This window comes from Propithecus coquereli, unplaced genomic scaffold (genome assembly GCF_000956105.1).
Source record: "Propithecus coquereli isolate 6110/MARCELLA unplaced genomic scaffold, Pcoq_1.0 Scaffold8, whole genome shotgun sequence".
NCBI classification, from domain to species: domain Eukaryota; kingdom Metazoa; phylum Chordata; class Mammalia; order Primates; family Indriidae; genus Propithecus; species Propithecus coquereli.
The window spans coordinates 4,835,638-4,847,719 of NW_012154173.1; positions in this window are offsets into that span (position 1 = coordinate 4,835,638).

Here is a 12,082-nt window from a genome sequence, read left to right on the forward strand (position 1 = left end):
CTCCAGATGTAAAGAGGCTTTGCTCAACTGCTACTATCTGATAAGAAATAAATGCACTGAAGATAGTGGGAAGTGGTAAATTCTTGAATGTATTACCCAGAAGCAACATCAAAAATCGTTATCCGATGTACATGTGTTCTGTTGGTTATGTAATGTGAATAAATGAGAGTCATTAGACAATAAATAAGCGTAGCTGATAACTAATAAGAAAAGAGAGGCATTTTACTGACATAGTAATTTAGGCTTAGTCTACTGATTCGTAACTAGTAGGAAATATGAAAAATTAAGCTAGATTTTTCTTATGTGCTCTAATAATTTTTTATTTAAAGTTTATTTTCTTCAGTGGTCATACTGCTACTAACTATGTATTGTCTGCAATTATTTTGGAAGCATGGAGACAATGAAAAACTAGATTAAAACTTATGGGAAATACCAGGAAAATGTCCACGCTCACCATTGAATAATCAAAGTCTAGCTGAATTCTTATTTTATAGAAAATACTTCATAAATTATTTGAGAAGTGATTAAATGAGTAACTGAACAAATAGCTGAACATAGAAATTTGAATGTATAATTGGAAAAAAGTAAAACAAAACTCAAAATTGACCTGAAATCATAAATATTGAATATTAAAAATTTTTAGACATGATACCTTATTTATTACACTTCTCTTTATTGTGCTTTGCAGATATTGCATTTTTTACAAGTTCAAGGTTTATGGAGACCCTGCATCGTGCAAGTCTATCGGCATCAATTTTCCAACAGCATGTGCTCACTTCGTGTCTCTGCATCACATTTTGGTAATTTTCACAATATTTAAAGCTTTTTATTATTATTATGTTTGTGATAGTGATTTGTAATCAGTGACCTTTGAGGTTACTATTTCAATTGTTTTGGAATGCCATGAATTATGCCCATACAAGATGGAAAACCTAATCAATAAATGTGTGCATGTGATTGTTCCACAGGCTATGCACTACCCCGTCTCTCTCTCCTCAGGACTCTCTATTACCTGAAACACAACAATATTGAAAGTAGGACAGTTAATAACTCTGCAGTGACCTCTAAGTGTTCAATTAAAAAGAAGAGTTGCATGTCTCTCACTTCAAAAGCTAGGAATTATTAGGCTTAGTAAGGAAGGCATGTTGAAAGCCAAGATAGGCTGAAGGCTAGGCCTCATACACCACACAGTTAGCCAAATTGTGAATGCAAAGGAAAAATTCTTGAAGAAAATTGAAAATGCTTCTCCAGTGAACACACACATGATAAAAAAAAGTCAAACAGCCTTATTGCCAATATGGAGAAAGTTTTAGTGGTCTGGACAGAAGATCAAACCAGTCACAACATTCCCTTTAGCCAAAGCCTAATTGAGAGCAGGACTCTAACTCTCTTCAATTCTATGAAGGCTAAGAGAGGTGAGGAAGCTGCAGAAGAAAAGTTTGGAACCAGCAGAGCTAGATTCATGAGGATTATGAAAAGAAGCCATCTCTATAACATAAAAGTGGAAGGGGAAGCAGCAAGTGCTGATGGAGAAGATGCAGCAAGTTATAAAGAAGATCTAGCCGAGATAATTGATGAAGATGGCTGCATTAAACAACAGATTTTCAATGTAGATGAAACAGCCTTATACTGGAAGAAGATGCCATGTAGGACTTTCATAGCTAGAGACGGGAAGTCAACGCCTGGCTCAAAGTTTAAAAGGACAAGCTGACTGTCTTTTTAGGGGCTAATGCATTTGGTAACTTGAAGTTGATGCCGATGCTCATTTACCATTCTGAAAATCCTAGGGCCCTTAAGAATTGTGCTCAACTACCCTGCCTGTGTTGTATAAATGGAACAACAAAGCCAGGGTGACAGCACATCTATTTATGGCATGGTTTACTGGATATTTTAAGCCCACAGTTGAGAACTACTGCTCAGAAAGATATCTTTCAAAATATTGCTGCCCATTGACAATACACCTGGTCATTCAAGAGCTCTGATGGAGATGTACAAAGAGATCTATGTTGTTTTTATGCCTTCTAATGCAACATTTATTCTGCAGCCCATGGATCAGGAATAATTTTTAATTTCAAGTTGTATTATTTAATAAATACATTTAATGAGGCTATAGCTGCCATAGATAGTGATTTCTCTGATGGATCTGGGCAAAGTCAAATGAAGACCTATGGAAGCATTCACCATTCTAGATGCCATTAAAAATATTTGTGACTCATGAGAGGTCAAAATGTCAACATTAACAGGAATTAGAATGAAATTAATTTAAACCTTCATGGATGACTTTGAGAGGTTAAAAACCTCAGTGGGAAAAGTAACTGTAGACATGGTGAAAATAGCAAGAAAACTAGAATTAGATGTGAAGCATGAAGATGGGACTGAACTGCTGCAATCTCATGATAAAATATAGGTGGATGAGTAGTTGCTTCTTATAGATGAGCAAAGAAAGTGGTTTCTTGAGATGGAATCTATGCTTGATGAAGATGTCATGAACATTGCTGAAATGAGAAGGGCTTTAGAATATTTCATAAACTTAGTTTGTTAAAGCAGCAGAAGGATTTGAGAGAATCAATTTCAATTTTGAAAGAAGTTCTACTGCGGGGAAAATGCTATCAACCAGCATAGCATGCTACAGAGAAATCTTTCATAAAAGGAAGAGTCAGTTGATATGGCAGACTTCATCATTGTGTTATTTTAAGCAATTGCCATAACTATCCCAACCTTCAGCAACCACCACCGTGATCAGTAAGCAGCCATCGACATCGAAGTAAGATCCTCCACCAGCAAAAAGTTTATGACTTGCTGAAGGCTCAGATGATCATTAGCATTTCTTAGCTATAAAGTATTTTTAAATTAAGGTGTCTGTATTGTTCTTCTTAGAAATAATGCTATTGCACACTTAATAGACTACAGTATAATGTAAACATAACACTTATATGCAATGGGAAACCAAAAAATTTGTTTGACTCACTTTATTGTGATATTAAATTTATTGTGATAGTTTGGAACTGGACCCACAATATCTTTGAAGTATGCTTGCATTATTATTAGAAACAAAAATCCTATAATTATCTGACCATACAGATAATTTTGCAAAAGGGATTTTTAATTGTATACTTTATAACAAAAAATATGCAATTCAGAATATAAACAAGAGTATTCCCAAAAAGTTTTAATCAAGTATCAAATCCATTGCTATTCTTCTATGGGCATCTGAGTGTAGTAATGATATCTTGCTAGCTAGGATCCCTGTTTTTGAACATATATTTCTCTCTATATCTAATTTCTTTTCCAAAGCGTCATAACACCTTGCTTTTCAGCATTCAATCCATACATTGTCACTTTGTTGACATTTTTCTCAATTCACTAAGACTATGAGAACTGGTTCGCTATTCTAAGATAGATAATATCCCAAATGCCACAAAACTCAGTGTATATACTCTTGTTATAATATTTTTAGGATGATATTTCAGTGATGGATTCCATTCTGAATCTCTGACAATACGATTGTAAGTTTAACCATTTGGCATGGAAGACAATAGATATGTTAGAAATCAATCATTAGAAACAAACAAGGATAGGTACTAGCAACTTTATTTGATAAGGACAAACACATAAAAACAAGAGTATAGATTTTAACCATGACTTTAAGGCATTTAGCAAATTCATGTAAGCAATGATATGTTTTTCAATTAAAAAAAATTTGGAGCTAGTATCCTAAATAAGTTGCATGTGTTAACTTTTACCAAGAACATTCCTTTTCTAAAAATTCTTAGGGAGCTAATAAATCTTATTGTTTTATTTTGTTTTCAGAAAAGGTAGCCTTTATAATTTATAACTGTTCAAATTAATTGAAACTTTCTCTATGATCTAGTGTGTAACAGTATTGTAAAAAGTTTCTGAACACTTAGGAGCATGGCCTATTAGACAAAAAGTTTGATGTATATGTATTACATCTTAACAATTACATAATTTACCTCTATATCTTTAACTATATTTTTCCAGAAGGTCTGCTAGGACTTAAGTATATGATGTTAAAATTTCCCCACAACATTTAACTTATGCTAATTTCTCTTGGCATTTCCGTATTTTATAATAGTGATGCAGTGGTATTTAGCACATGTAATTTCAATAATATCATATTCTAAATAAATATATGGTTTAAATGTTCACCACTAGAAAATAATTTTCATTGTTTACCAGGTAAAGATCTAATCCTTTGAAATTTTATTATCCTATGGATATTTTAATCTTTCTTTCATCTTTTGTTTGTGTTTGTTTGATATATATCTTCCCACTGCAGTCTTTAGCCCTTGTAAGTCATTTTATTTTATTTTATTTTGCTTTATTTTAGGTACTATTTAAATCAGTACATGTTTAGATTTTGACTGATTACTTTTATGTCATAAATTTTACTTGTCATCTTCTGCTATGCTTTTGTTCTATTTTCATTTTAAGTACTTTCTTGATGTTTCCTTTGTTTTCAGGATTTTTTTTTAAACTTTTGTCTTCTGTTCTATATTAGATGGTAAAGATTTAATTAGTATCTTTACCTACTAGCAGTTACTTTTAAATAGCCAAAAATATGCTTAAATTCTCAAGTATCTAAAAATGAATGACAAAACAAAAGGAAATGGTCTGATTCCATCCCAGTGTAATACTATGGGCTTTTATGGACTATTCTGCTATAATCATGTTTCAAGAAAGATTACATCCCTTTGGACTCTCCACATTAAACTTATACCTGTTCGAGTGCCCGACTGCCATTTTTATTCTCTTTCCTTCACATTATTTTGCCTTGTTTTGTCCATACAACCAGAGGAACAAATTCCAAACAGAAGTACTATCTGACTGTGACTGTAAGAGTAGGTCTCTGGTTTACATCATTCTTCAGCTGCTATTCTGTCATTGCTCCTTGCTGTCACGAAGTGTTGCTGATGAACACTAGGATGGTAACCTACAATGACTGTAGTGATTTCTATAAGCAAGACCACTGCTGCTTGTTCGGGGTAGCATAGGCCTGTTTGTCTGCAATGCAGTAAGTATTTTTTGAATGATGCCGAGTCTACAGTGACTCCATCCTCTCAGTATAGTTATCCCAGGGTACCATGCACATGGAATAGAGTGAATTCTTTTATACTGAAAATTAATCTTATTTCTTACCACAAAAGCATTTTATTGTAGTGTGGTTATTGTTTTTCTAACACTTTTGTTCTAATTTATTTTTGATATTACTTAGTATTTGTAGTTTAATATGTGTTCTCTCCATATCTTTTTTTAAATTTCAAACTGTTAAAGGGGTACAAATGTTTTTGTTACATGGATACTTTCTACAATGCTTAAGTCAGGGCTTTTGGTGTGTCCATAACCAGAATAATGTTCATTGTACTCAATAGGTAAGGTTTTATTCCACATGTCCCATCCCTCCCTCTTCCTTTCTTAGTTTCCATTGTCCTTTATATCTCTTTGTGCTCATGTGTACCCATCATTTAGCACCCACTTATTAGTGAGAACATATGGTGTTTGGTTTTCTATTCCTGAGATACTTTACTTAGTATAATAGTCTACAGTTCCATCCAAGTTGCTGCAAACATCATTATTTCATTCCTTTTTATGGCTGACTAGTATTCCACAGTACATATATATCACGTTTTATTTCTCTACTCATAAATTCATGGGTACTTAGGTTGGTTCCACACCTTTACAATTGTGATTTGTGCTACAATAAACATTTGAGTGCAGGTGTCTTTTTAATAAAATGACTTCTTTTTTTTCTGGCAGAAGTACTGTGGGCAGGGAAAGGAAATCCACATCCATACCAAAAATATTTTTAGTCCTATTATACATACTTAACCAGTTTTCTGTATAAGTTCTCTCTGTTAATATAACTGGTATGATGTCCATTTTATGGATAGAACTCTGAGTAATATATCTATTAACCATACCTATTAACCTTTCACTTAGTTTCAAATATTAATGATCTTTACCCAAATCAATTATTTTATCAGTGATTGTATAATAGTGATTTCTAAGTTTAGTTATTTCTGCCAAATTTATCAGTTGGACTTTTATAAAAAAAATAACTTTCCCTTATCAACTAAGGTAAAGTTGTTCTGTTAATTTATTCTGAGATATAGTAGATAGAGAAAGGCCAAATAAATGCTTAATTTTTTAATAACTTATTTTCAGAAAAAATGGTACTTTAGTTATTTGCAATAGAAAGCAATTATTTTCCATTTTATAGAGCATCATTATATAGATTTATATATAGATATAGGTAATCAATGTGTTTATGTAATTGGATTTTTTTTATTAGCTTTAAATTTCCCCATGATTTGCTAATGGAAGCATTGTCATATTGATTCCTTTGTGTTTTGGGCTTGACTCATTATATTTAGTATCTCCCTTACTTTTTGAAACCAAAAGTTATCAAGGTTTATCTCATATATTTCCTTCCCCAAATCTAGAGCCAATTATTTAATCAAAGACCCTTGGTACCTAACATCTACTAATAGTGAGAAATATTGATTAGAAATGATGATCTGAAGCAAACTCATTGGTACTGTATTGTCATTGTTCCTAGGACCTGTTAAGTGGAGAGAATGATGCCATGTATTACTTTTAAAATATTTTGTACTAATATTTTTACTTCAAATTTAAATTTTAGTGATTTTTACATTTTTTGATTTTATTCTTGTATATTTTGCTCTTAATTTAAATACTGTTAATTATATTAAAATCCAGTGACAGAGAGGAAGGACTTCAAGATGGCTTCCTAGAAGAATTTCATGCTTGTCTCCTCCACTTAAGAACCAAAATAGTATGTAGACAATCACATTCTGAATACATTATCCAAGAAAGAACACTGAAATTCAACAGAAAAGTAATAGAAAACACTGAAAGGAGAAGGAAGAGAGGCAATCTGCTTGGCGAGGATCAGCTGGGAGTTGGGAGTGATTTCCCAACAACTTGGGCACCTGAGAATTCCTCCAAGGGGCCTGCAGCTGGGCCTAATCACCTGGCTGCTACCACCTTAGCCAGCACCTACCAGCATGCACCACCTGCAAACTGGGGATTGACCTGCCCAGCCCATCATAGCCATCACTATAATCAGCCTTACAAAATAACCTCCCTCCTAAGTTATTTTTTGTTCCCTCTGACTTTACCAGTCAAGCCTAACAACCCCGACTTAACAGGTCTGTCCACAGGACTCACCATCGATAATCTCCAGCTGATTCTTGAATCAGACCACCTGTAGATGCAATGCCTTCAAACCCCATGGAACCTGACCTACATTCAACAATCCACTATGATAACCCTTAGTCTGTCAGGAGGATAGATTTGAGGCTTGAGACTATTTCTCCCATTCTTCTCACAGACATCTTTGGCATTAAAATTCCTTTCTTCCTTGGCATTCCTCATTGTCTCATTAATTGGCTCCTGTGTGGCAAGTGACAGGACCTAGGCTGGACCCTTTTTTTGGTTCAGTAACACCACCAACACCAGTGCATACTGCTTGATACCAAGAGAATTGTCCCACCACTGCTACTGTCATTGCCTATGCCATGCCAGCTGCCCAAGAGCCTAATAACCCACTTGGTTCACCGCTGTGACTATTGGCATCTAAGGAAGTCACCTGGAGGCCAATGAGTTAGCCTACTGGTAACTGCCAACACCAGTGTCAGTGTACACTACCCTGGGACACTACCCTGGGGCACAATGACAGGTATGCTTATCCCACTGCTATCACTTCACCATAGTCTCCATTAATAATTGCAGCCTAAACCACTGAGGAAATCACAGATGCCACTAATACTGTTTACAGCCAAAGAAATCATACAAAGACTACATTACTGTATGCACTAAGAACCAAAGCCAAAGTGCATAACCAACACTATAGATACATCTTCAGGAAAAAGTCCTCCCCTGTGAAAGCAAATTCAAAAATAAGAAGCAACTGTCACACAAGATGTACAAATAACAATGTAAAGACACAGGACATACGAAAAAGCAGGGAGATATGACATATATAAAAGAACACAATAATTCTCTAACAGTAGATCTTAACCAAAAAGAAATTTCCCAAATTCCAAATAAAGAATTAAAAATATTGATTTTAGAGCTCAGTGAGATACAAGAGATTTCTGAAAAACAATACAAAGAAATGAAAAAACAAGCCAGGATATGAATGAGCAATTTAACAAGAGATAGGTATTTTTAAAAAGAACAAAACAGAATTTCTGGAACTGAAGAATTCATTGGAAAAAATACAAAATACATTTGAAAGCTTTGATACTAGACTAGATCAGGCAGAAGACAAGTCTTTAGGAGTAATCAGTCAGACAAAAATAAAGGGGGGAGGGGAGAATGAGCAAAGACTTCGTGACATTTGAGACAACATAAAGTGACCAAATATCTAGATCATCAGTATTACCAAGGGCAAAGAGGGAATGACGTATTACAAAAACTCATTTGACAAAATAATAGGTGAAGACTTCCTAAGTCTAGAAAGAGATTTATACATCCAGATACAAGAAGCTCAGTGATCCCCAAACAGATACAATGCAAAATGTTTTCTCTGTGGCACATTAGAATCAGACTGTCTAAACTCAAAGATAAAGAGAGAATCCCAAGAACAACAAGTGAAAAGTGTCTAGTCACCTATACATAAAATACCATTAGACTAACAGTGGATTGCTCAGCAGAAACAGTTCAAGCCAGAAGAGAATGGGATAATATATTGAAAGTGCTAAAAGAAAACAACCAACCAAACAAAAAAGTCCTGCCATCCATGAATATTAAATCCAGAAAACTTACCCTTCATAAATGAAGGAGAAATAAATTCTTTCCCAAACAAGCAAATGCCAAGGGAATTAATTACCGCTAGGCTGGCCCTACAAGAAACACTCAAGAGAATACTAAACCTGGAAACAAAAGAAAAACATTTACCATCATGAAAACACATAAAAGCATAGAGCTCATTGGTAAAACAATCATACAAAGGAGGAAAAGAAATGTACTAAACCACATTTACAAACATTGAGAAAAACAAAGAAAAATATGTAAAATAAGTATAAAATAATTAAAAATATAATTGGAAAAATGTGTCACATGCCCATAATAACCTAGAAAATAAATGAATTAAATTATCCAATTAATAGATATATTAATAGAATGATTGAATGGATAAGAAAAAAATGATCCAAGTAAATGCTGCTGACAGGAAACTCACCTTACATATATAAACTGAAAACAAAGGAATTCAAAAAGACATTCCACATAAATTAAAAACAAAAACAAGCAGGACTAGCTATACTTAGATAAAACAGACATTAAATTAAAAAAATTTAAAAATGACAAAGAGGTCATTATATAATAGTAAAGGGATCAATCTAGCAAGAAAATATAACAATTCTAAATATATATTCATCCAACCCTGGAGCATGGAGATTCATAAAGCAAATATTACAAGATCTAAGGAGAGAGAAGGACTGTAATACAATAACAGTGAAGGACTTCAGCACCCCACTGACAGCATTAGACAGATTATCTAGACAGAAAATACATAAACATTGGATTTAAACTGGACTTTAGACCAAATGTGCCTAACCTACATTTACTGAAAATTCTATCCAACAACTACAGAATATGTATTCTTTTCATCAGTACATGAAACATCCTCTAGAATAGACCATATGTTAGATCACAAAACAAGTTTTAAAAAATTTAAAAAAAAACAAGATCATATCAAGTATCTTTTCAGACTACAATGGAGAAACACCTAAAAATCAATATGAAGAGTAACTTTGGAAACAATATAAAAACATGGAAAGTAAACAATATGTTCCTGAATGACCTTTGGGTAAAAGAAGAAATTAGAATAGAAATTGAATTAAAAAAAATAGAAACACATTATACCAAAACCTTTGAGATACAGCAAAAGCAATGCTAACAGGGAAAAATATAGCCATAAATTCCTAAATCAAAAAAGTAGGAATATTACAGGTAAGCAATCTAAGAATGTGCCTCAAGGAACTAGAAAATCAAAAACTAGTCAAACCTGAAATTAGCAAGAAAAAAGAAATAATTAAGATCAGAGCAGAACTAAATGAAATAGAAACTAAAAAAATACAAATGATCAACAAAACAAAAAGTTAGTTCTTTGAAAAGAACAACAAAATTGATAAACAACTAGCTAAACTAACCAAGAAAAGAATAGAGAAGGCCCTAATTAAACAAAATAAAAAATGAAAAAGGAGACATTACAACTAATATCATAGGAACACAAAATATCATCAGACACTATTATCAACAACTATACACTGACAAACTAGAAAACCTAGAGGAAATGGATAAATTTCCAGAAACATATAACCTACCTTGATCAAATCAGAAGGAAATAGAAAACCTGACCAGACCAATAATAAGTTGTGAGATTGCATTAGTAATAAAAGTACTACCTACAAAGAAAATCCCAGATGGATTCTCAGACAATTTCTACAAAACCTACAAAGAAGTAATACCAATTCTTCTGAAACTATTCCAAAAATTCAAGAGTAGGAAATACTCCCTGACTCATACTACAAGGTTAGCATCACCCTAATACCAAAACCAGACAAAGAGACACAGTAAAAGAAAACTGGAGGCCAATATCCCTGATGAACATACACAAAAATTATCAGCAAAATACTAGCAAACTGAATCCAGCAGCACATAAAAAAGATAATACACCATGACCATGTGGGATTTATATCAGGAATGCAAAGGTGGTTCAATATATGAAAATCAAACAGCATGACACATTATATCAACAGAATTAAAGACAAAAATCATATGATCATCTCTATAGATACAGAAAAAGCATTTGATAAAATTCAACACCCCATTGTGATAAAAACTCACAACATACTAGGCATAGAAGGAACACACTTCGAAAAAATAGAGGCCATATATGACAAAGCACAGCTAATATAATACAAAATGGGGAAAAGTTGAAAACCTTTCCTCTAAGAGCTGGAATAAGACAAGGATACCTACTTCCAGCACTCCTATTCAACAAAGTACTGGAAATCCTAGCCAGAGCAGTCAGACAAAAGAAAGAAAGAAGAGGCATCCAAATTGGAAAAGAGAAAGTCATATTGTCGCTCTTTGCTGATGATATGATCTTATATCTAGACAAACCTAAAGACTCTATCAAACCACTCATATTTGATAAATGAATTTGGTAAAGTTTCAGGATACAAAATCAATGTACAAAAGTCAGTAGCATTTCTATACATCAATGATCAAGTAGCATGAAAGAAATCAAGAAGTCAATCCATTTATATTAGCTAGGAAAAAATTAAATTAATTTAACTAAAAGATCTCCATAAGGAAAACTGTGAAGCACTAATGAAAGAAATTGAAGATGACATAAACCAAAATGAAGAAATATCTTATGTTCTTAGATTGGAAGAATTAATATCATTAAAATAACCATATTGCCCAAAGCTATCAATAGATTCAATACAATCATGATTAAAATACTGATACATTTTTCACATAATTGGATAAACCAATTCTAAAGTTAGTATAGATCCACAAAAGAGCCTGAATAGCCAGATTAATCCTAAACAAAAAGAAAAATTCTGGAGACATCACATTACCTGATTTCAATATATACTGGAAAGCTATAATAACCCAAACAGTGTGGTATTGGCATAAAAATAGACTCATGAAGCAATAAAACAGAATAGAGAACCCAGAAATAAAATTACATATTTACAGCCAACTGATCTTTGACAAAGCCAACAAGAACTTACATTAGGGAAAGGACACCCTCTTCAACATATGGTACTGGGAAAATTAGATAGCCATATGCAGAAGGATGAAACTGGACTACTGTCTCTCACAATATAAAAAAATCAACTCAAAATGGGAGTTTGGGCTATGGGATGAGGAAAGAGTGGATTTAAAAAAAAAATGTTTTTTTTTGAAAAGTTTCTGTTCATGTCCTTTGCTCACTTTTTGATAAGGTTCTTTGATTTTTTCTTGCTGATTTTTCTGAGTTCTAAATAGATTCTGGTTATCAGCCCTTTATCAGATA